This window comes from Budorcas taxicolor, chromosome X (genome assembly GCF_023091745.1).
Source record: "Budorcas taxicolor isolate Tak-1 chromosome X, Takin1.1, whole genome shotgun sequence".
In the NCBI taxonomy this organism is placed as follows: Eukaryota; Metazoa; Chordata; class Mammalia; order Artiodactyla; family Bovidae; genus Budorcas; species Budorcas taxicolor.
Genome location: NC_068935.1, coordinates 63,139,246 through 63,161,344, shown reverse-complemented (window position 1 = coordinate 63,161,344; position 22,099 = coordinate 63,139,246). Strand labels below are relative to the sequence as shown.

Here is a 22,099-nt window from a genome sequence, read left to right as displayed (position 1 = left end):
GTCTTTCTTTGGGATTGGAATGAAAACTGAACTTTTCCAGTCCTGTGGCCACTGTTAACTTTTCCAAATTTGCTGCCATATTGAGTGCAGCACTTTCACAGCATCATCTTTTAGGATTGGAAATAGCTCAGCTGGAATTCCATGACCACTACTAGTTTTGTTCATAATGATGCTTCCTAAGGGCCACTTGACTTCACATTCCAGGATGTCTGGTTCTAGGTGAGTGATCACACCATCGTGATTATCTGGGTCATGAAGATCTTTTTTACATCCTTCTTCTGTGTATTCTTGTCACCTCTTCTTCATATCTTCTGCTTCTCTTAGGTTCATACCATTTCTGTGCTTTTTTGTGCCAATCTTTGCATGAAATGTTCCCTTGGTATCTCTAATTTTCTTGAAGAGATCTCTAGTCTTTCCCATTCTATTGTATTCCTCTATTTCTTTCTGTATCATTGAGGAAGGCTTTCTTATATCTCCTTGCTATTTGTTGGAACTCTGCATTCAAATTCTTTTCTTTTCTCCTTTGCCTTCAGCTTCTCTTCTTTCCTCAGCTATTAGTGAGGCCTTCCCAGAAAACCATTTTGCCTTTTCATATTTCTTTTTCTGGTGGATGGTCTTGATCCCTGCCTCCTGTACAATGTCACTAATGTCCATAGTTCTACAGGCAGTCATCTATCAGATTTAATCCCTTGAATCCATTTGTCACTTCCACTGTATAATCATAAGGGATTTGACTTAGATCATACCTGAATGGTCTTTTCCCACTTTCTTCAACTGAAGTCTGAATTTGGCAATAAGGAGTTTATGATATGAGCCACAGTCAGCTCCTGGTCTTGTTTTTGCTGACTGTATAGAGCTTCTCCATCTTCGGCTGCAAATAATATAATCAGTCTAATTTCGGTATTGGCCATCTGGTGATGTCCATGTGTAGAGTCTTCTTTTGTGTTGTTGGAAGAGGGTGTCTGTGATGACCAGTGCTTTCTCTTGGCAAAACTCTGTTAGCCTTTGTCGTGCTTTATTTTGTATTTCATGGCCAAATTTGCCTGTTACTCCAGGTATCTCTTCACTTCCTACTTTTCCATTCCAGACCCCTATCATGAAAACGACATCTCATTTGGGTGTTAGTTCTAGAAGATATTGTAGGTCTTCATTGAACTGTTCAGACTCAGCTTCTTCAGCATTACTGGCTGGGGCATGGTTATGCCATTACTGGTTATGGCCCTATCTGAGTCTTTTTTGAGCCTCTTGTAGTTGGTGATCAGAAGGCCTCTTTGGCAAGTCTTTCTCCATAGCCCCACCTGTTCAGGCACTTAGTTGGCTCCCGTACCTGGGGTCCTTCTCTGTTGTTTGGCAAGTCAGGCGCATAGAGGTTCCCCTCTGGCTGGAGTCCTACTCTCTAGAGTAGTGCATCAGGCACTTAAAGGGGCACCCTGGGTGGGGTCCTACTCTGTAGTTTGGTGCATCAGGCATTTGATGGGTGAGCCTCTCTATTGTTCAGCTGTTGATGCTGGCGTGTGGAGAGAGAGAGGCTATGGTGATGTCTCCACCCCTTACCTACAGATACCGTGACTCTACAGTATCACCTTACTTCCTTGGCTGTTCGACTTTCCTCCACAGGTATTTCCCACCACAGATATTTCCCACCACAATCTCCTCCCTCACATCCCTTGAATTTGTCTCTCTGTAGTCAAAAGCAGCCCTTGCCCTGGGATTACTCCACATTCCCTAAATTCCAGCTATGAACACCTATGCCTTCCAGGGAACCTGCATCCCTGTCTGGGCTATCTTGGTGGCAGCAAGGACTGCCTGATTCTCATTCCATTTAGGCTGCCACAGATCAGCTGTTTCACTCCCAGCCTTAAATGTTTCTCCTGTGACTCAGTCAATTGCCCCGATGTGGGGATCAGACCCATGCATCAGTTCCCCTACCCACTGAGAGTAGTTCTAATCCTACTAACACTCTTGTTTTTTCCCTTAGTTACTTTATCCTACCAAATTTTGCATGGTTCTATATACTCTTTTCTGCTGGTCAGGTACTTCTGTCTGTTCTCAGCTGGTGTTCTTCATGCACTTCTGTGTCTGAAGGTGTATTCCTGATGTGTCCATGGAGAGAGAGATGCTCCATGTCCACCTACTCCTCCACCATCTTGTTCTCCTGTATTTTTTCGTTTCTTGACAATCTCTCCCGGCTAGACTGTAACCTCCATGGAGACCTGGAACAGTGTCCAACAAAAAGTGTTCCTTGAGTTATCAAAAAACTAAAGCTACTATAGAAAATATAAGAAAATATCCTTGTGAGCTAGGAGTGGGCAAGTACTTCGTAAATGTTGTTTTAAGCCCAAAATAGAATAATGTCAAGAATATACCAATATTTTTCATATCCTGCTGATCATCAAGTAGATACCTGCAATTCTGATTTGTAGAAATGGACAACGGATACAGATAGGCTAATTATAGAAGAGGAAACCCGCAAAGGTCATAGGATACAGTAGGAGTGCAGAAGGGTGCAGCCATAGCAGGGAGCAGCCAGGCATGACTGAATCCAGTGAAGCCTGCACATCCCTGAACTCCAGCATTTCTGCTTCTGGGAAACTGTTACCAGTCCCCTCAGTGGGGGTGTATGAGGGTGTCCTCACAGTGTTGTCTGTGGAGGCGGGAGTCAGAACCACCTAGACATCCTGCAGACTGGCCTTCTGCTCTAATGTCAGACCCTAAGGTGGGTCTGCTTAATTCATGAGTTTCCACTTGTGTATGGATGACAGTGGAAGTCAACATGCTAGACCTTTGCTCGGTACGTTCTTTGAACATTCCTCCCACATGTCTGACCAGGGTGTCCACACCTACTCTACGTACCCATGTGATTCTGGTTCTGCCCTGACACGGCTTTTATCCAAGGATTATGGCGACCCCTATTAATATCTGCTAAAGCAACAACTAAAACTGTAACAATGCCTGTTCATGGCTTCCACTTTGCAGCACCCACAGGGGAACCTGGGATAGAGAGCTCATTTAGTCATCTGTAAGCGCCTGTGAAGCTGTACTTCTCACTTTGCTTTTGAACAGGATCCCTAGTCCAACTCCCCTATTGCCCTTTAGTCAGAGAAGCTGGCCTGCTGTCTTCTCCTCGTGTTGATTTTATTTGTTTATTTTTGCCAGTGTTGGGTCTTCCTTGCTGCATGCAAGCTTTCTCTAATTGTAAGGAGTGAAGGCTACTCTCTAGTTGCTATGCACAGTCTTCTCATCGTGGTAGCTTCTCTTATTGCAGAACATGGTCTCTAGAGCACAGACTCAGTAGTTGTGGGGCATGGGCTCAGTTGCTCTGTGGCATGTTGGATCTTTCTGGACCAGGCATCTAAGCAGTGTCCCTTGCATTAACACGTGGATTCCTGTCCACTGAACCCCCAGGGAAGTTCCCAGGGCACTTCCAGGGAAGTTTATCTCACTCTGTTCTGAATTGTAACCACTTCTCTAACCTTTGCTTTCTCCTGGATTAAAAGTATATGTATATATGTATGTGTGGGCTGAATCTTGTCTGACTCTTTGCGACCCATGGACTCTAGTCCACAAGGCTCCTCTCTCCTGTTCCCATAGACAACCAAAATAATGGAACTTCAGGTTCAGCATCCGTCCTTCTTAGTGAATATTCAGGGTTGATTTCCCTTGAGATTGACTGGTTTGATCTTCTTGCTGTCCAAGGGACTTTCAGGAGTCCTCTCCAGCACCACAGTTAGAAGGCACAGATTCTTTGGTGCTCTGACTTCTTTATGGTCCAGCTCTCACAACTGTATGTGATCAATGGGAAGACCATTGCCTTGACTCTATGAACCTTTGTCACAGAGTGATGTCTCTGCTTTTCAACACCCTGTCTAGTTTTGTCATAGCTTTCCTGCCAAGAAGCGATCATCTTGTAACTTCATGGCTGCAGTCAACATCCACGGTGATTTTGAACCCCCAAAAGAGGAAATCTGTCACTACTTCCACCTTTTCTCCTTCTATTTGCCATGCAGTAATGTGTCCAGATGCCATAATCTTAGTTTTTTTAAATATTTAGTCTATGCCAGCTCTTTCACTCTCCTCCTTCACCCTCATCAAGAGGCTCTTTAGTTCCCCCTTGCTTTCTTTCATTAGAGTGGTATCATCCATGTATCTGAGGTTTTTGATGATTTTCCCACCTGTCTTGATACTGGCTTGTAACTCATTCAGCCTGGCATTTCTCATGATGTGCTCAGCATATAGATTAAACAAGTAGGGTGACAGAAAACAGCCCTGTTATACTCCTTTCTCAATCTTGACCAATAAGTTTTTCCATACAAGATTCTGTTTCTTTTTGACCCGCACACAGGATTCTCAGGAGACAAGTAGGATGACCTGCTATTCCCATCTCTCTAAGAGCTTTTCACAATTTGTCATGATCTACACAGTCAAAGGTTTTAGCCTAGTTGAGGAAACCATGTGAGATGATTTTCTGAAATTCCCTTGATTTCTATACAATCCAGTGAATGTTGGCAATTTGATGTCTAGTTTCCTCTTCCTTTTCTCAACCCAGCTTGGACATCTGGAAGTTCTTGGTTCACACAATGCTGAAGCCTAGGATGCAAGATTTTAAGCATGACCTTACTAACATGGGAGATGAGTGCTATTGTCTGATGGCTAGCACATTCTTCGGTACTACCCTTCTTGTCAATTGGGATGAGGACTGATCTTTTCCAGTCCCATGGTCTTCCAGATTTGCTGACATAATGAATGCAAATCCTTGATGGCATCCTCCTTTATCAATTTGCCAAGTTCTGCTGGCATTTCATCACATCCACTAGCTTTTTTAACAGCAGTGCTTCTTGGGCAGCTGAGCAAAGTCAATCTGCTGACTTCCTCCACATGGAGACCTGGGCTTGGCCACCTGTGGGGAAACATGGGCTCTGAGGACTGACCCACTTGCCCAGGCTGCTGCCTCCCACTGTCAGGTTCATTCCCTGTCCCACTCTGATATGTGTAACAGACCCTTTTTCTTTCACACAGTCTCTCACATATACTTTCTCATGCTGATTCAGATTATCTGTCACATGCACTCTTTCTATAATATTTCTGCATCACTCTATAATGCTTTTTCCATCACACATATTCTCTCTCACCCTCTCTCTCTTAGAATGTATCTCTGACACTCTGCCACACACTCCCTCTGTCATGGTTTCTGCATCCAAGTCTCTTCCTGTCTCATGCTGTCCTTTTAAATCCCTGTCCCAATCACACATTCCCTCTGTCACACTCACTCAGAAGCATTCACCTGTCAGAGTGGTAAACTCTCTGTGAAACTCATTCTATCATACACTCTCTTTCCTTCATAGTTCTGTCACTGTCTGTGTCACATGCATTATTTGTCATTGTTATTATGCTTTGCAGATCTCACCATTCAGACCCAACTTAAGTCCAGTGCCTGATGGAGCACTACAGTCATCATAATTTTGAGAAACGCAGAAACCAAAATGCACAAGACTTTGAGCCACTGATGTTGGTGAATGAGTGGGTGTATGTGATTTTTTTGGAGGAGACCTGCATCATCAGAGACAGGACACTGACATGGCCATACTGTCTGAAAACTGACATGATGGATGAACACATGGAAAGCAGCTGAAACAGCGCATGGACCAAAAGAGGTGCTAGCTATCACTCTGGTCAGAGAGCACAGGTATGATGTGGAGTGGGCAGAGAGGGGACACTGGTGGGTTGAGTGGTTTGGCACCTTGTCCTCCACTCCCACCTTAGTCTAGTAAAACCCTACTGTGTCATATGTTGGAGAAATCAAAGTTGCATTGTGGAACTAGCTTTAGGCCTTGAGACTGAAAAGTCAGCATTTGTGTCTTGGTGGCATCTCTGTGGACACTTGTTGGTGTCCATTCCATGCCTTCTGAGCCAGCACTGGAGGGGCCCGTGTGCACAGGTGTATCGGGGGCACATGAAAGGAGCATGGCTTTGTGAGCAAGCCGAGTCCCTCCAGCCCCACGGGGTCTCTATAGTGGCCCATGAGGGGAGTCTGCACAGGCACACTTTTGGCATCCTTGCACAGAAAGGGAGGGACTTCATGAGGGCCTCAGTCCCTCTGCCCCTCATGTTGGCCTCTGAGGGAGATGCGTGGCAGCCATGTAGGTGTAGGGTGGTGGCGCTGGTGGTGCAGAGGGCCGAGATGACCAGCAGAGCTCCAGAACGTGTCCTTTCCAGAGTGGTTCAGGCAGCGCTGAAGGTGAGGATGGTCACCGGGACCCAAATGGCCAGGCTGGGCCTGTCAGAGAAAGAGCGCTGATGAAAGCTGATAGAGCTCGTACCTGGGGTGAGTGGGCACCATATGGCCCAGGACCTGGTGGAGATGTAGCACCCTTGACTGTAAGGCCTAGACCTGGAGAGGCAGTGCTGTATCCTTTTCATAGAGCCTCCCTGGGCAGGGTCAGTGGTATGGTGGTGGGAAAATGCCAGTAGCCTGAGGAAGGGATAGATGGGAGCATGAGGGTGATCTAGGGTAGCAGGAGTGGGCAGCCTGGCAGGAAACGGGGTTGTCAAGGCGTGAGGAGCCTGGAGGGTGGGGAAGATGGACCGAAGGTTTAGGGTGAGCACCCCCTCCCAGGTAAGCCCCCTCCCAGGTGAGCCCCCCTTCCCAGGTGATCCCCCCTCCCAGGTGAGCCCCCTCCAATGTGAGCCCCCCTCCCAGGTAAGCCTCCTCCCAAGTAAGCCTGCTCCCAGGTGACCCTCCTCCCAGTTGATCCCCTCTCCCAGGTAAGCCTCCCCTCCCAGGTGAGCCCCCTCTTGGGTGAGCTCCCTGTCACAGGTAAGCCTCCTCCCAGGTGAGCTCACTCCCAGGTGAGACCCCCAGGTGATCTCCCCCCAGGTGAGCCTCCTCAGGTTTTGCTCAGTGAATGACATTGGCCTTCAGGAGCCAACTTCAAGGTCCCCAGAGGAGAACAGGGCCCCAAAACTGGAAGGTGGCTCCCCCATGGGGTCAAACAGGTCCCTGATGAGCCAGCCGTTCTGAGCAGGTGGAGGTAGGGTTCCCCCCTCCAGTTACTGCTCAGAAACACAACATGAGTGATGCTTCTGATGATGTCAGGGGAGACCCTGGGCACTTTGTTGGGTCTGAGCCCAGGACACATGTAGACCGCTGTGTCTTCTTGGTCCTGGGGGCTGCCCCAGTGCCTTTCCAGCCCCAGATGTCCCACCTCCACAGTCAGCCAGAGGCATTGCTTTCGCCTGTTGTGGAGCTGCAGGCAAAGGGCAGAGGGTCACTGATAAGCAAACATGGGAGCTGAATACAGTGCGTTTAGACAGAGCAGGCAACCAGCAAGCCCACCCCATGCAGAGGGGTCATCCGGAGGCCTGCCCTCTCCCCACGGGGTGCTCCCTGAGGCTGCCCTTCAGGGACCCCACTCTTCAGAGGAAGGCAAGGGGTGCTGGCCTCCCATCTGCACTGCCCTAGGCCTCAGCAGGTGGGTCCGTGTTGAAGCAGGTCCAGAGCTATTCAGGATCAGGACATGTGAATAAAATTGTTTTTTTTTTTTTAAGTTATCAAAAATATCCCATGAGTGTAAAGTAGTTTCCTATTCATGGTATGACACCTGTTGGGGTCCTTTAATGGACCGGGACCTGGCAGTCTGGAGGCAACGATAAGAAAGTGAAAGAGAGAAAGAGGCTGATACTCCCTGGTTTATGCAGAAAACCAATAAAGTCCTTGACACAGAACTTGCATCTCTCACGAAGGCACCAGGCGCCCTCTCGAGGTGGGGTGAAGGCACAGGGTGCCTTCTCGAGATAGTCTTAGAAGCCCAGGCAGGAGAGTGAGCAAGATGGGTCTCTGCACTCCAAGGAATCAACCGAAGAAAGGGAGAGAGAGAAAGAAGGACACAGGGACCCAAGCTCTGATGGAGCAAAGGTGCTTTAATGATTTTTCTGTGTATATATATAGGCTGTAGTACAAGAGGTTTCTTTCGTCAATGATAAAGATCAGAAAACCAAGCGTATAACAACCATTACCAAGGGAACAAGGGATTAATAATTGCCACAAGGTCAGAAGACAATCCATATCTCAAGAAAGGGGATCGAGACTAAGCAGTTTTGTCATAAAGAGAATGTTTACTAAAGGAGACTCAAGCCTGTCTCACACAATGACCCTGGTTCCTGGGAGCAGCGTTCTGCTCCGCTTGAAAAGAAACAAAGGACTTGTGAGAAATGGCACGTAGAAATCCTCCTATTAAACATTCCCTGACAATTCCCCTTTATTTATTTATAATATTTGTAAAAAGGGTTCTGACCATTAGAGTTTGTTTAGTTTTAACAATCTTTGCATGGAGGCAATGGTAGATGACAAATATAATTGTCAAGACAATCACCAAAATCACAGTTCCAGACCCAATGCTGTGAGTAATGCTTTGAAGCCATCCACGTGGGTCTAGCCCTGATAATTGATCAGCTAGTTGTTCAGCTAAAGTTTCCAAATTAGTGGAAGAGGGCAGATTATTAGAAAAGGTTTAAAATATTTCTTTTTGTAATAATTGTACATTCAGAGAGGCATTATCATGTATGTTTTGTAAGTGAAATTTGATTCGTTCCCAGTTGTAGGCATTATTATTGGAATGAACAAGCAGCAGCAATACAAAATTGAGTCGAACTCTAATCACATTTTAACATTACCTGTTTTTGTACATCTGTTAATTGATCCCCAACCCATTTGATGGCTGTTTTTAGTTCCTGTATTTCCTTTTCAATATCCTCATCTATCTGAGACTGAGTGGCTCACATAGTATGGACATCTTTAGTCCAATTTTGAATAAGATTATGTGTTTGAATTGAGGTTTGTAAAACAACACCAGTGACAGCAGCAGTGGTGCAAATAGCTATTAATCTCAAAACGCCACAAATCAGCCATCCAATGAATCATTTAGATCACCAGAGCAGTTGAGTAAGTAATTGGGAAGCAAGTCTAGCCATGGGACCTTCTTCCTAGGGCCGTTGGAGATTTATTAGTAACCATAGATTATGCTGAAATCGAAGAATCAAAAGGGAGTCATTTCTCAAGGAAATAGAGGATTTAAGACAAGTATATAATTTACAATTTATGCAAGTTACAGAACATAAAGTCTTATTGAATTGTAAGTTTCTTATAGCTACAATAAAAGGAAGTGGAACATAGGCTTGTATAAAATATGATTGATTATAGCAAAAGAAATAATTGCTATGACTACGACTAGTCCCTGTGAAATGTCCAGTCCAAGTCCCAAGTTCCTTGATGTTTGCAGCAAGTTTCCAAGTGTCCCATTGCTTAGGCCTAATCTGTTTATCAAGAATAATTCAAGGATGAGGGGGGCCATTCCACCATCAAGCCATCCAAGAAGTCCTCTGTCATGGTAATGCTCCATTGTAGTATTAGTAACCTTCTATGTTGTTTAAGTTATATAATCATATATAGTGTTGTAATATCATCTGAGCAGTTAGATAACCATATACCATGGGGTCCCCAATCAACAATTGTATGATTAGCCATAAACATTAATTTTCTTTATTTGGTTTGACATTTGTCCCAATCAACAGGAATATATTTAAAGTTCTTATTGGTAAACCCTTTGCATAGTGTTTCTTTGTTCTTTAACTCTTTCCCTAAAGTTTTAGTAGTATAAACATGGTTCATGGACAAAGAAAGGGTAGTAAATAATCCAAGCAGTGTCCAAAAGTCCTCTCTTAGAGGCAGGGCGAAAGCCCAAGTTTGTCAGCTAACATTTATGCATAATTCTGTTGGGCCCATTTACAAAGAAAGGACTTCATAACCTAGAGAGATATTAATTAGTTTTTCTTCTTCTTCAGGGTGAGAGGGCCCCTCCAAGTTCCAAGGAGGGGGCATATGTGTTGAGTCATTAGTGAATATGATTGGTCTTATATCTGTCCATTTTATAACCTACAATAAAAAAGGAAGGTTAGGGAGGTTAAGCCCAATAAGTGTGATCAATCAAGTCAGCCTGAGCAGGGGAAACAAAAGCAAGCAAAACAAGCATAGCAAAGAAAAATATTTTCAGGATTCTGAGGCATTCCCTGTTGAGAAATCAGATTTTCAGTTTGATTAGTAAGGGTTTTTATCTGTCCCCAAGTAGGGAGATCATAAGGTCGATGACATTGAGTGTGGTGTTTTTTGGAAATTTTTAAAGTCGCCATGGCTTGTATTGGAATTTCTTCTTCCTGAGGTTTTTGTTGTATCATCTCTAGTCTGAATGATGGGGGGCCCCTTAAGTTGAATATTCTGAAGAGGAAGTCATATAAGTTTGTTGGATCCATCTGGAGAAATAGAAGCATATCCCTTTCCCTGTAGGATTAGTTTCTTAGATTTTCATAGATTAGTTAACCCATCTTGATATCAAATGGGCAAAGGAAGGAAGGTGTCCTTTAATGTTTCAAAATGTTTTTCTGCTTTTGTCAAAATATCTTCTTGCAGTAAGTTTAAAAAATTTAAAGCAAATAAAGCTATTTTAACAATAGTTATAGAAAGAAAGGAAAGCGATAATGATGAAAACATTCCTAGGAAATATTTCAGTCTAAAAATAATCATCTAGAGATCTGTTTGGGGATTGGTAGATAATGTCACCTGAGAGGACATCTGAGAAGATTTTATTTTAAATTGACCTTGACTCTTGACTACTTAAACCTTTCTTGTTGAATGTTGTTTCCATGAATTTATTTCTGTGTCAAAGGTATGAGTCATCATCTTGTTCAGCCAATGCTATTGTTCTTCTTTTTCATATATGTAAATCAAATAGACCCAATTTTGGTTTTAAGTTAACTTCTTGGTCTTTGGGTATTTTGGAATTGACAACATTGATGTTGTTAGAGGTAGGTTTTTCTGATTGATACAGTTTATGCCTCATGTTTAACAGATGGGACAGTCAGTGGCTTAAAGCAAGCCTTTGTAAATATATGTACCCATTTAAAAAATATTTTTTCATTAGGCCCAGGTTTGGTGGCATAGTCTGTCTAATATTATCAGTTCCAACCAAGCAATGTGTCAGTAAGTAAGTAAGTTTGCCTTAATTTCCATGAAGTACTATAGTCTTATTGTCATCATTAACTAACCATGAAAATTTGGCTATGGTTTTGAAATAATGGGTTGATTTCTTCCTCATTTAGCATATATGTTTTTTCTGATACTAAAAAAATGGAATCTGACTGTGTTTTAAGTGGTTTGTGTTATTTGGGGCAAAGGATTAGGAGCAAACATTCAAATATTTTTTCTTAAGTGAAATTATTGAAAAGCTGATGCAGAACAACTTGATAAATGAAATGTTCATGTCCAAATATATTTGACCTTGTCCTTGGAAAAGAAATGCAGCCTGGTAGTTGTTGAATCTCTCTGTTCAGTGTGTCAAGGAAGATGATTATACCTTCAAGACAGACCTGAAAAGAAGGTGAATATTTTGCACTTTTGATATCTTTAGGAACAAATAACTTATTTGAAAAATGGTGTCCTTTTTATGTTGTTTTTCTTTTGTATTGTGAAACAGGCACTGAAGTTGATATTATTTTAAGAATCTTATAGACTGGAAATAGAAATAAAGCTATATTAACAGTAGTTATAGGCTTAAAAAATATATTGCGTCAGAATCTAGTAAAGTCTGCTTTGGATAAGGAAGATAAAAGTGTTCCTGTGTATTTTTATTTATTTAATTTTCTATTTGTAGTTACAGTGTGTAATGTGTTTGTTTAATTATGTCTTGTATTTGTGGATTATAAGGAATGTCTGTATTCCATTTACTAGAGAATGAATGTAAAAATTGTTTGAATTTGTTTATAAATATAGGTAGGGCCATTGTCTGTTTTTATAGAATTAGGTATTCTCATTATTGTAAAGTAAGCTAATAGGTGGGTTATAACATATTGTGTAGTTTCACCTTGGAGAGGTGTGGTCCATATAAAAGAAGAATTTGTATCAATTGAGACATGTAAGAAGGAAGAGGAAGAAAGTTCAGGGCAATGAGTTATATATATTTGTCATAAAATTTTCTTTCATTTGTCATAAACCTTTTTTATATTTTTATATTCATCATTTTATTTTCCATTTCTTATATCTTTTTATTAAAAGCATATATCTTACTTTTCTTTAGCAACTATGAAGTGTCTTGTATGTTAGTATTTTATAGATTGGTGAATATATTTATTATATCATATTATATATTATAATGTCAGGGTCCAGCCCCAGTGGATCCAGGGAATTTGAAGCGGGGACAGAGTCGGCATCTGAGGAATTAATTGCTTAATTAAAGATATGGAGGGAGATTAGAAAGAAATAGTGTAGTAGGAAAATAAGTGGAGAAAAGATGCTGAATAACTTGGCTTACACAGAAAACCAATAAAGTTCCAAGACAAGGAACTTGCACTGTCTACGTAGGCCACCGGCGCCTGCTTGAATAGCGGAGGGTGCCTCGCCTTGGGCTCCCTCTCTTGTGGGTCTTAGAAGCCAGGGCAAATAAGTAGACTTGGTGAGCCTCCACGCTGCAGATGGGAATTCAGCCAGAAAAGGGAGAAAAGAACAACATGAAGGAGCCAAGCATTGGTGCCAGACCCACAACTTTATTTTCAAAAGCAGCTTATATACCCCAAGTTGTACATAAAGAAATAATGGAATATGCAGAGTTATGCAGGGGCAGCAGTCCTGACCCTTATTGAGACCAGGCTTTCTTTTTGCATACCTTCCCGTATATAAAAGGTCTCACGTGGTTTACATTATCTTCTGGCCAAGAGGCCTGTTAAAATTTTTACGGCTCTCTCCCTAGATAAGTGTCTATCAACCAGAAAACTCATTTTCCCCTGAAGTGTTTTTCCTTAATCTTTATCACCCTCAAAATACTAAACAAAGTTACATTCCTGTAGAACAAAGGTGCAGTGGGTTATAACAAAGAAAGTACTTAACTTAAAGATCTAATGTTGCTAATACCAGGGCTACTACCTGTTTTTTCTATATACCAACTATATCTACAAATAAAAGATATGAAAACTTGGCAGCAAGTATTGGCTCAACAAATGAAACCCTTAATCAGTCCTATTCTAATGATTCTGACTCCTCGGAAGCCCCTACATTCCTAGGATGTTTTAAGCTTCCTGTGCCTCTCGTGGTCAGGAGGCCGCAAACAATCACATGCACAGCTGTAAGAGTCCAGCAGGCAGGCTAGAAAGCCATCAGAGGGGTTTTTGGATTGAAACACTCATATTATGCCCAGGAGATTTATTATCTAAAAGCTCTAAATTAACTTTTTCCAGAAAAAGGTGATGGGGGGACAGCCCCCTGTTAATGTCAGAAGAGTAGGTGGAAAGCATAACACAGTAAAGCAGGCAGACTCTGGTTTTGGGGGTAGATGCTCGGGAACAGGGGGTCTCCTGAGGCTCGATCCCGCCTTTGCATATGCTGAGCCTCCTTCCTCATGACCTTTGCCACAGGCAGAGTTCCTCATGCTGGCTCCCAGCATCATAATATATATATTTATTTTTACATAAATATATATTTTTTATTTATTTATATTTATTAATAGTTTAAAATCTCTTTAGTTTTTCTGTAAGAAAAATTTTTTGTAAGAGAAAGTTAACATTCAGTGATTAATGTTTTAAAATCTTACTTCATTTGGAAATGACCTAGCTATTTAATAAACTTTTATTATTTAGTTTAGTATAACTCCAGAAACTTGTTACCCCAATCTTAAGAGATTATTTTAGATTATAATAATAGATTATTCTATTAAAATATAATTATTTTAAGAGTTTATTTAAAAGTTTTCATCTTATTTATATATTTATATATGTATATATATATATATATAAAGTTACCCTTTTGTTGACAAATTTAGTTTACCTTAAACCTAGGCATAATAAAAGTATTATATAATGTTGATGACTTAAGACATGTCTTAATTAGATTAGCAAACAAGTGAATTTAAATAGAGCTCATTAACTTCATATTATTCAAAAACAAAGACATATATTGAGACATAGATAATATTAGATAGATAGACATAGTTTTCCTCTTGAAATTTAAAATATCTTTTTGTTTTATTTTTTAATTTTTATTTTTATATTTTTTATTTTTTGAGTTCCACCAATTCGTTTATGGCTGGAGTCCTAGATAGAGTGAGCTTTGTATCCCAAGGACATGATGAGAGTTAACTTTGGGTGGTTTCTTAGGCCTGTTTTTGTTTCCCAGGCAGAATTGGAGCTCCAAAAAAGTATTTTAAGAAGTTAACCTTTTCCTAACTGCACATGTAAAAGGAACCGGTTTTGCAATTTCAAAAAAGATTTTATTTTAATCAGTTTTCTCTGCAGTCTAAAGAATATCATGGCCATTCAGTGTCAAAAATATCATTTCTCCTTTTTGTAGCTACAGTATATTATTAATGATATATGCAGAAGGGAATTGCTGTCACATAGGAAGTAAAGCCTTGGCTATAAAATTTTAACAAATAGGACTGTTAAGCATATCTTGAGGTAACATAGTCTATTGAAATCTTTTATGAGTCCCCATATGATTAGGATAAGGGAGAGAGAAAGTGAATCTTTCCCAGTCTAAAAGGTGTAGAGGTATATTTTAAAAGCAATCTTGTAAACCAGTAACAATAATGTGCCAATTTTGAGGAATAGTAGTAGGTGATGGGATCCCTGGTTGTAATGTATCCATAGGTTTCATAGATGCATTAACTTTTCTAAGGTCTGTTAAGAGACACCATTTGTTAGATTTCTTTTTTATAACAAAAATAAGAGAGTTCCAAGAAGGGCAAGATTCCTCAATATGTTTCAATTCTAATTGTGTGTCTATAAGTTCTTTAGTAATTTGTAATTTTTCTTTGGTAAGGGGCCATTGCTCTGTCCAAATAGGCTCATTGTTCTTCTCAGTTATTTTAATAATTGCTTTGTTTGTTAAATGAGCAGTGGCCCCTAGGAAAAATGTGGAATGTATATCTGAGTTTGCCATTGCATAGGTAAGTCTCTTTCTATTAAATTAAGGGATGCATTTATCATATAAGGTCTTAATGTTGTAGGCTGGCCTTTTGGGCTTTCATATGGGTAGATTTGAATATTTTGATAAATTTCTGGTACTTTGATTTGAGGAATTTCTGCAATTTTGTCAGAGATTTTTTTGTATAGGCCAGGATTTGGGCCATAAGTGTTTGGAAATAATAGTAATATCAGATCCAGTGTCGAGGAGACCAGGAAATCTTTTATCATTAATTTTGATATTTACATTTGGTCAAGCATATTCAGATACCAATGATGTCCATAAGGATTGTTTTTTATCTATATTTTAGAACCCATTTGTCCATACATTATTAGAGGAGTTAATAGAAATGTAAGGCAAAAGAAGTAATTAAGCAATTTTGTCCCCCTTTTTGAATTGCCATAGAATCTGAGATGACATCATAATTTGAATTTCTCCTTTATAATTTAAATCAATTATTCCAGGGTGGACAGTAATTTCTTTAGAACCCAAACTAGATTGGCCAAATAAAAGACTGAAGTTTTGTGGGGGCAGGGGTCCAAAAAGTCCAGTAGGTATTCTAAAAGGGACTGCTTGAGGATAAAGGAAAAAATCATTTAGGGCTGGTATATCGACAGCAGCACTGCCAGATGTTGAAGGTTTGAGAAAAAAGATAGAATTTATCCCTGATTTTTGTTGTAGGGGACCTCGGGGGAGTTTGGAGTCCCCTGTTTGGAGCTTCTTGGAATAGGTTTTCCTTCAACATCAAATTTAGATTTACAATCTTTGGCTCAATGCATTCCTCTACAGTAGTGAGGGCAAATTCTTGGAGGTTTTTTATCAGCCTTCTTAGGGCAGTCCCTTTTTAAATGGTTTTTATCTCCACATGTAAAGCATCCTTCATTTCCCTTTTTAAAGGTAGTAGCCATTGTTTCAGCTAGCATTTGCATCTTTTGAGTTTCTGATGCTGGATTGTGACAAGCCTTCAAATAATCAATAATAGTCCCAGTCTTACAAATTACAGCGACAGCTCTTTGACATTCTTCATTTGCATTCTCATAAGCAAGTAATTTCTCTAGCTGTTTCTTGGTTTCTTCTCTGATTACAGTACAGGAAATAGCAGTTTCTAATCTAGCTTAAAAAATTAGTATAGAGACTTTTGGAGTTGCACCTGTTGGCAGGGGAAGAACATTTGAAGCAGCCGGGGCAGGGCTAGTAAGAAAATTTTGAAATATTTTATGTTGTTTTAACTGAGCCTTTTGTAAAGTTTTGTCATCTAATTCATATTCATGCAATAAATGTTCTGTCTGTTGTCAAATATTAGGAGGGTTAGAATTTACCTTGAAATGGCCAGAATTCAATTGGAATATTTTTTTCCTTGCTTGGTGGCTCGTTCAACATTTTCTTTGATCTGGTGCCAAATTTCTAAATCAAAACTACTTTTATCAGGGAACCAAGAATTACATTTAACCAGTGTTTGAAAGTAAGCCTCTATTCATTGGCGTGAAACCAAAAGTCCCTGAGCTTCAAACAAATGGTGATATACAGAAATGATGGGGCTTTCCTGCCATATAACCTGTATCTTAGTACTTACTGACCTCAATAGGTCCCGACCTCAATAGGTCCTGAGTCCCTCAGCCATTTGACCCATGTCTTAATACTTACTGACCTCAATAGGTCTTAACCTCAATAGGTCCTGAGTCCCTCAGCCATTTGACCCGTGTCTTAATACTTACCGACCTCAATAGGTCCTGAGTCCCTCCGACCAAAATGCCACATACACCAGTGTCCTTGTTGGGGCGCCACTTGTTGGGGTCCTTTAATGGACCGGGACCTGGCAGTCTGGAGGCAACGATAAGAAAGTGAAAGAGAGAAAGAGGCTGATACTCCCTGGTTTATGCAGAAAACCAATAAAGTCCTTGACACAGAACTTGCATCTCTCACGAAGGCACCGGGCGCCCTCTCAAGGTGGGGTGAAGGCACAGGGTGCCTTCTCAAGATAGTCTTAGAAGCCCAGGCAGGAGAGTGAGCAAGATGGGTCTCTGCACTCCAAGGAATCAGCCAAAGAAAGAGAGAGAAAGAGAAAGAAAGAAAGGACACGGGGACCCAAGCTCTGATGGAGCAAAGGTGCTTTAATGATTTTTCTGTGTATATATATAGGCTGTAGTACAAGAGGTTTCTTTCGTCAATGATAAAGATCAGAAAACCAAGCGTATAACAACCATTACCAAGGGAACAAGGGATTAATAATTGCCACAAGGTCAGAAGACAATCCATATCTCAAGAAAGGGGATCGAGACTAAGCAGTTTTGTCATAAAGAGAATGTTTACTAAAGGAGACTCAAGCCTGTCTCACACAATGACCCTGGTTCCTGGGAGCAGCGTTCTGCTCCACTTGAAAAGAAACAAATGACTTGTGAGAAACAGCACGTAAGAATCCTCCTGTTAAACATTCCCCGACAGACACCAAAGGTAATCTCCGAGGAAAAATTCCAAGAATGCCCCAGATGGAGTAGCCTTCATGGGGCAGGCTCCAAGGCTGGGTGCCCACTAGTCACCCAGCAGGAAGCATGTCCACCCAGCAGGCTCATCCCCAGGAACCCTCAGCCCCCACTGCCCTGTGGGTCCCCTGGCCCCCCGCTTCTCCTGATGGGCCCTGCCTCCACTGGCTGTCCCTCGTCCTAAGACCACCCCTGAGTCCCTGCTCCCAAGGCACCCACAGCTCACACTCGGTGTCTTGCACCCTGGCCCTGAGGGGATGGCCACATCTTTCTCCTTGCATTATGGTTTACCATCACAGTTGTTCTGCTCTGGGAGGCACTTGGGGACAGACTGTGTGTGCACATGTGAGGCACTTGGGGACAGATTGTGTGTGCAAAAGTGCAACATGCAGGAAAATGCCTTCAGACCGTCCCTCTGAAGAACAGTGATCATGATAAAGGGCCAGGGTGCCCTTCCTTCCCTCCCTAACCCCTCCCTTCCTAGCTTTATTCTTTCTTTCTCTGACCTGTCTTATCCACTTCCCCATGTTTTTTCTTTCCTCTCTCCTTGCCCCCCTATAGTGATCACCCACTAACTAGATTTACAAGCTGTGAAGGAACACTGTCACCAGCCTATGAAACACTGGTAGTTAAGACACAAAGCTCCCTGTGGGAGTTGCTGGCGATCTAGTCCCAGGTTGATCAGCACCATGCCATGGGTCCTGCCCCATCACAGCAGCACTCAGAGAATCGGGGATGGCCAGATGAGGCCAGGGTGGGACAGGAAGAGGGGTCACCCCAGGGAGGCCCTCCTCACCACCTCATGTCTGAGGGCCCCGGGGCTGAGAAGGGAGGCTGGGATCCAGCCCCCTCCCCAATCCTGCACCCCCTGTCTGTGTTGCAACAGCAGCAATAACAACATCCAGTCCATCACCTCTGGGGACTGGAATGTGACCAAGATCCTTTCCTAGGACGAGAAGCGGAGTAAGATGTGAGTGAGCAACAGTCCAGCCTCCCCCACGTCCTTCACTCTCACTGCCCTCAGCTCTGTCCCTCCTGGACGGCATCTCAAAGCCTTAATTCCCACCATGCCATGTTCCAAGTCACCAGGTCTTAGTGACAGACGATGCCAGGCCTGCAGCCAGGCCCGGGCAGAGGGACCAGCCATGTGGGGTCCCCGAGCCTCTGCTGGCTCTCAGAGGTGGGGGTCAGGGAGCCAAGTGCATCCCCAGTGCAGGTTCATTTCTTCCCATGCTTCTAAGAGAGATGGGCCAAGACAGAAAGAAGTTATGGGACTTCCTCCAAACTGTCAGGCTGGTAACACGAGGAGCTGGGCTCCACTCAGGTCTTTGGGGGGTCCAGGCCAGATGCCATCACCCTCCTGGATCCTGGACCAGAGCCTGGGTTCCCACGTGGGGTCCCGGGTGGGCATCGGCTGAGGAATTGTGGAGTCAGGCTGCGTGTCTGGACTCCTTGCCCTGGCCCTCCAGAGGGTTACTCCTGTAAAGGAATTTCTGCATCCAGACCCAGCTGTGCACCCTGTGCCCAAGCCCTGGGTGATGCGAGCACACCTGGGCCAGAGGAGGTCTGCCTGGGCATGGCGCCTTCAGCCAGTGGGAGTGTTGTGGGCCCTTCCCCACCCATGGGGAGCTGGCCCCAGGGAAGAAACTTGCCAACTGTGGGCCCTGAACAGCACATGACCCCCAGGGCCGGCAGGTGGGGGGATGGGTCTGCAGAGGCCAGGCCTAGCCTGCCAGGTACAAACCTGCCCCCCAACCAGCTAACTGCTGTGCCCCCGCTGGTCTTCACAGCTATTTCCTCAGCAAGGAGGACCTGCCAAGGTAACACCAGCTGTACAGGTGCGTCCCCACCCACTCCCCATGCCGCACCCCAGCCCTCAACCCTGTCCAACCACCCACCCATTCCCCCTACCATGGGGCACTGTTACCAACCCCCATCTCAATTTCCAGACAGAAGGAGGTGGCAGCTGGTTCCTGCTGCAGGCTCAGGGCCACCTAAGGGGACTCCACTGTGTGAGGCCCCCGTGGCCTGGACAGAGCTTGTGCCTGACCCCTGGCCCTGTCAGGTGCATGGCCACTCCCTCCAGCTGCCTGTCCCTCTGCCAGAGTAAAGCTGCATGGGGTGGGGGGGGGTCCTTTCAGAGGTGGAGAAAACTTGGGCACATCCCCGTGGTCACAGGCCCACTATTCTCCATAAGTGGGTCACCTCTGCTTGTCCACCAGGATAATCCCATCTGTCCCACCCCCAAATTAGCAAAGGGTGATGGAGGCTGGCTGCCCACCCTGCCTCTGACTTGTCCCGTCAGGACACTGTCCCCTTCCCACCAAAGGTCTTCAGCCCAGTGGACGGTTTTCACATCAGGACCCTTTTCGTGCCAGCAACTCTGACCGGGACTTCTTCCAGGCTTTTGGAAGGCACCTTGGTGTCTCGTAGCCTTTGAAAACACTTGTTAGTTAACCCTTCATGACATGAAATCGTGCTTGATCAGCGAGGCCCCGAGTGACAGCTTCAGGTCGCCCCTACCGTTCTTGGGCACTGAGCAAGCAGCCCCCTCCCTCCCGCTCACTGGCTGTGGGAGAGTCCAGAGCCTAAGTGTTGTAGTTTTGGGAGCCCCTGCCTCGCCCTGTCCTGGTAGCAGGTGCTCCAAGGGGAGTGAAATACCCTACAGCGCATAGATCCTGCTCCCAAAGTGCTGGTCGCCTGCTCAGAGGGACACAGCGCTGGAGAAAACACTTCCCACACTCTCCCACCAGTGACTCGCCCCGCCTGGGCGATCCCCAGAAGCAGCCTGCCAGGGAGCTCCTGCCTGTGGTGGGGGTGGGGAGGGTCTCATGACAGCTGAGCCCGGCACCCAGGGGCCTCAGCAGGGAGACAGGCAAGGGGACAGCATCCCCAGACCTCCCCTGTAGGAGAAGCCAGTGGGCCATTTGTGGGGCTGAGGGTAAGGGTCTCACCTGAGGTGACTGCCCCCACCCGCCCCCCCACCCACCACAGCGCCAGCACACAGCGTGGGCAGCTTCAACTGGCAGTGCCTGTCCTGTGACCTGGTGGACAACTACACCTACTTCAGCACCTCCTTCAGCCCCAGTACCGACTTCTCCCTGCTCAAGTGTGAAGGTGAGTTCCCGCCATCACCCGGGCATGCATCATTCTTAGCCTTCAGGGACCCGGCAGGTACCCTCCCTCTCCCAAGGAGCTCCAGGACCCTGGGACAGGAAGGGCTGCTGGACCATGGAGCAGCGTTCCTGGATCACCTCTGTCTGGAGCATTCCTGATATTTTACATCTTATAAAGGGTTACAGCTTATCAGAGTGTTCTCTACATGCTATGCCGGTTAATCCTAAAATTCACCTACATTTTCCCTTAAAAAAATATTTATCTTACACATTGATGGAGCCAGGCCATCTGTAAAGGTGATAAAACAGTTTCAAAAATTATTAAGTATATGTAAATATTGAGATATAAAAGAACACAGGGAAAAAATTGTTTACCTACAACCCAGTGCATGGATAATTTATCCCATGCTTCAGAGAGTTTTTGATCACTCCAGTCACCATACACAAAACAGCAGGCCAAGTCCCATCATGGACAAAAAGAAATATCTTTGCATCGTGCCCTCCTGTCTTGGAAAGATAAGATAGAAACCCACAGAAAGGTAAGAGATAATAAATATGGTTGTAACAAAATATGTCTCAAGGAAGAGCTTTCTCTACTGAGATCATCTCATGGGAGGAACCTACACTGAGGGTTCAGTTCGGTTCAGTTCAGTCACTCAGTCATGTCCGACTTCTTGTGACCCCATGAAACGCATCACACCAGGCCTCCCTGTCCATCACCAACTCCGGGAGTTCACTCAAACTCATGTCCATCAAATCAGTGATGCCATCCAGCCATCTCATCTTCTGTCATCCCCTTCTCCTCCTGCCCCCAATCCCTCCCAGCATCAGGGTCTTTTCAAATGAGTCAACTCTTCACATCAGGTGAAGAATTGGAGTTTCAGCTTCAACATCAGTACTCCCAATGAACACCCAAGATTGAACTCCTTTAGGATGGACTTGTTGGATCTCCTTGCAGTCCAAGAGACTCTCAAGAGTCTTCTCCAACACCACAGTTCAAAAGCATCAATTCTTCGGCGCTCAGCTTTCTTCATAGTCCAACTCTCACATCCATACATGACTGCTGGAAAAACCATAGCCTTGACTAGACGGACCTTTGTTGGCAAAGTAATGTCTCTGCTTTTGAATATGCTATCTAGGTTGGACTTAACTTTCCTTCCAAGGAGTAAGCGTCTTTTAATTTCCTGGCTGCAGTCACCATCTGCAGTGATTCTGGAGCCCAAAAAAATAAAGTCTGACACTGTTTCCACTGTTTCCCCATCTATTTCCCATGAAGTGATGGGACCAGATGCCACAATCTTCATTTTCTCAATGTTGAGCTTTAGGCCAACTTTTTCACTCTCCTCTTTCACTTTCATCAAGAGGCTTTTTAGTTCCTCTTCACTTTCTGCCCTAAGGGTGGTGTCATCTGCATATCTGAGATTATTGATATTTCTCCCGGCAATCTTGATTCCAGCTTGTGCTTCTTCCAGCCCAGCGTTTCTCATGATGTACTCTGCATGTAA

The 22,099-nt window shown here is 43.9% G+C and overlaps 1 pseudogene; it reads left to right on the top strand.

Moving 5' to 3' along the window:
• Positions 1-22,099, top strand: part of LOC128069473 (histone-lysine N-methyltransferase PRDM7-like) — a 99,432-nt pseudogene that overhangs the window by 56,396 nt on the left and 20,937 nt on the right.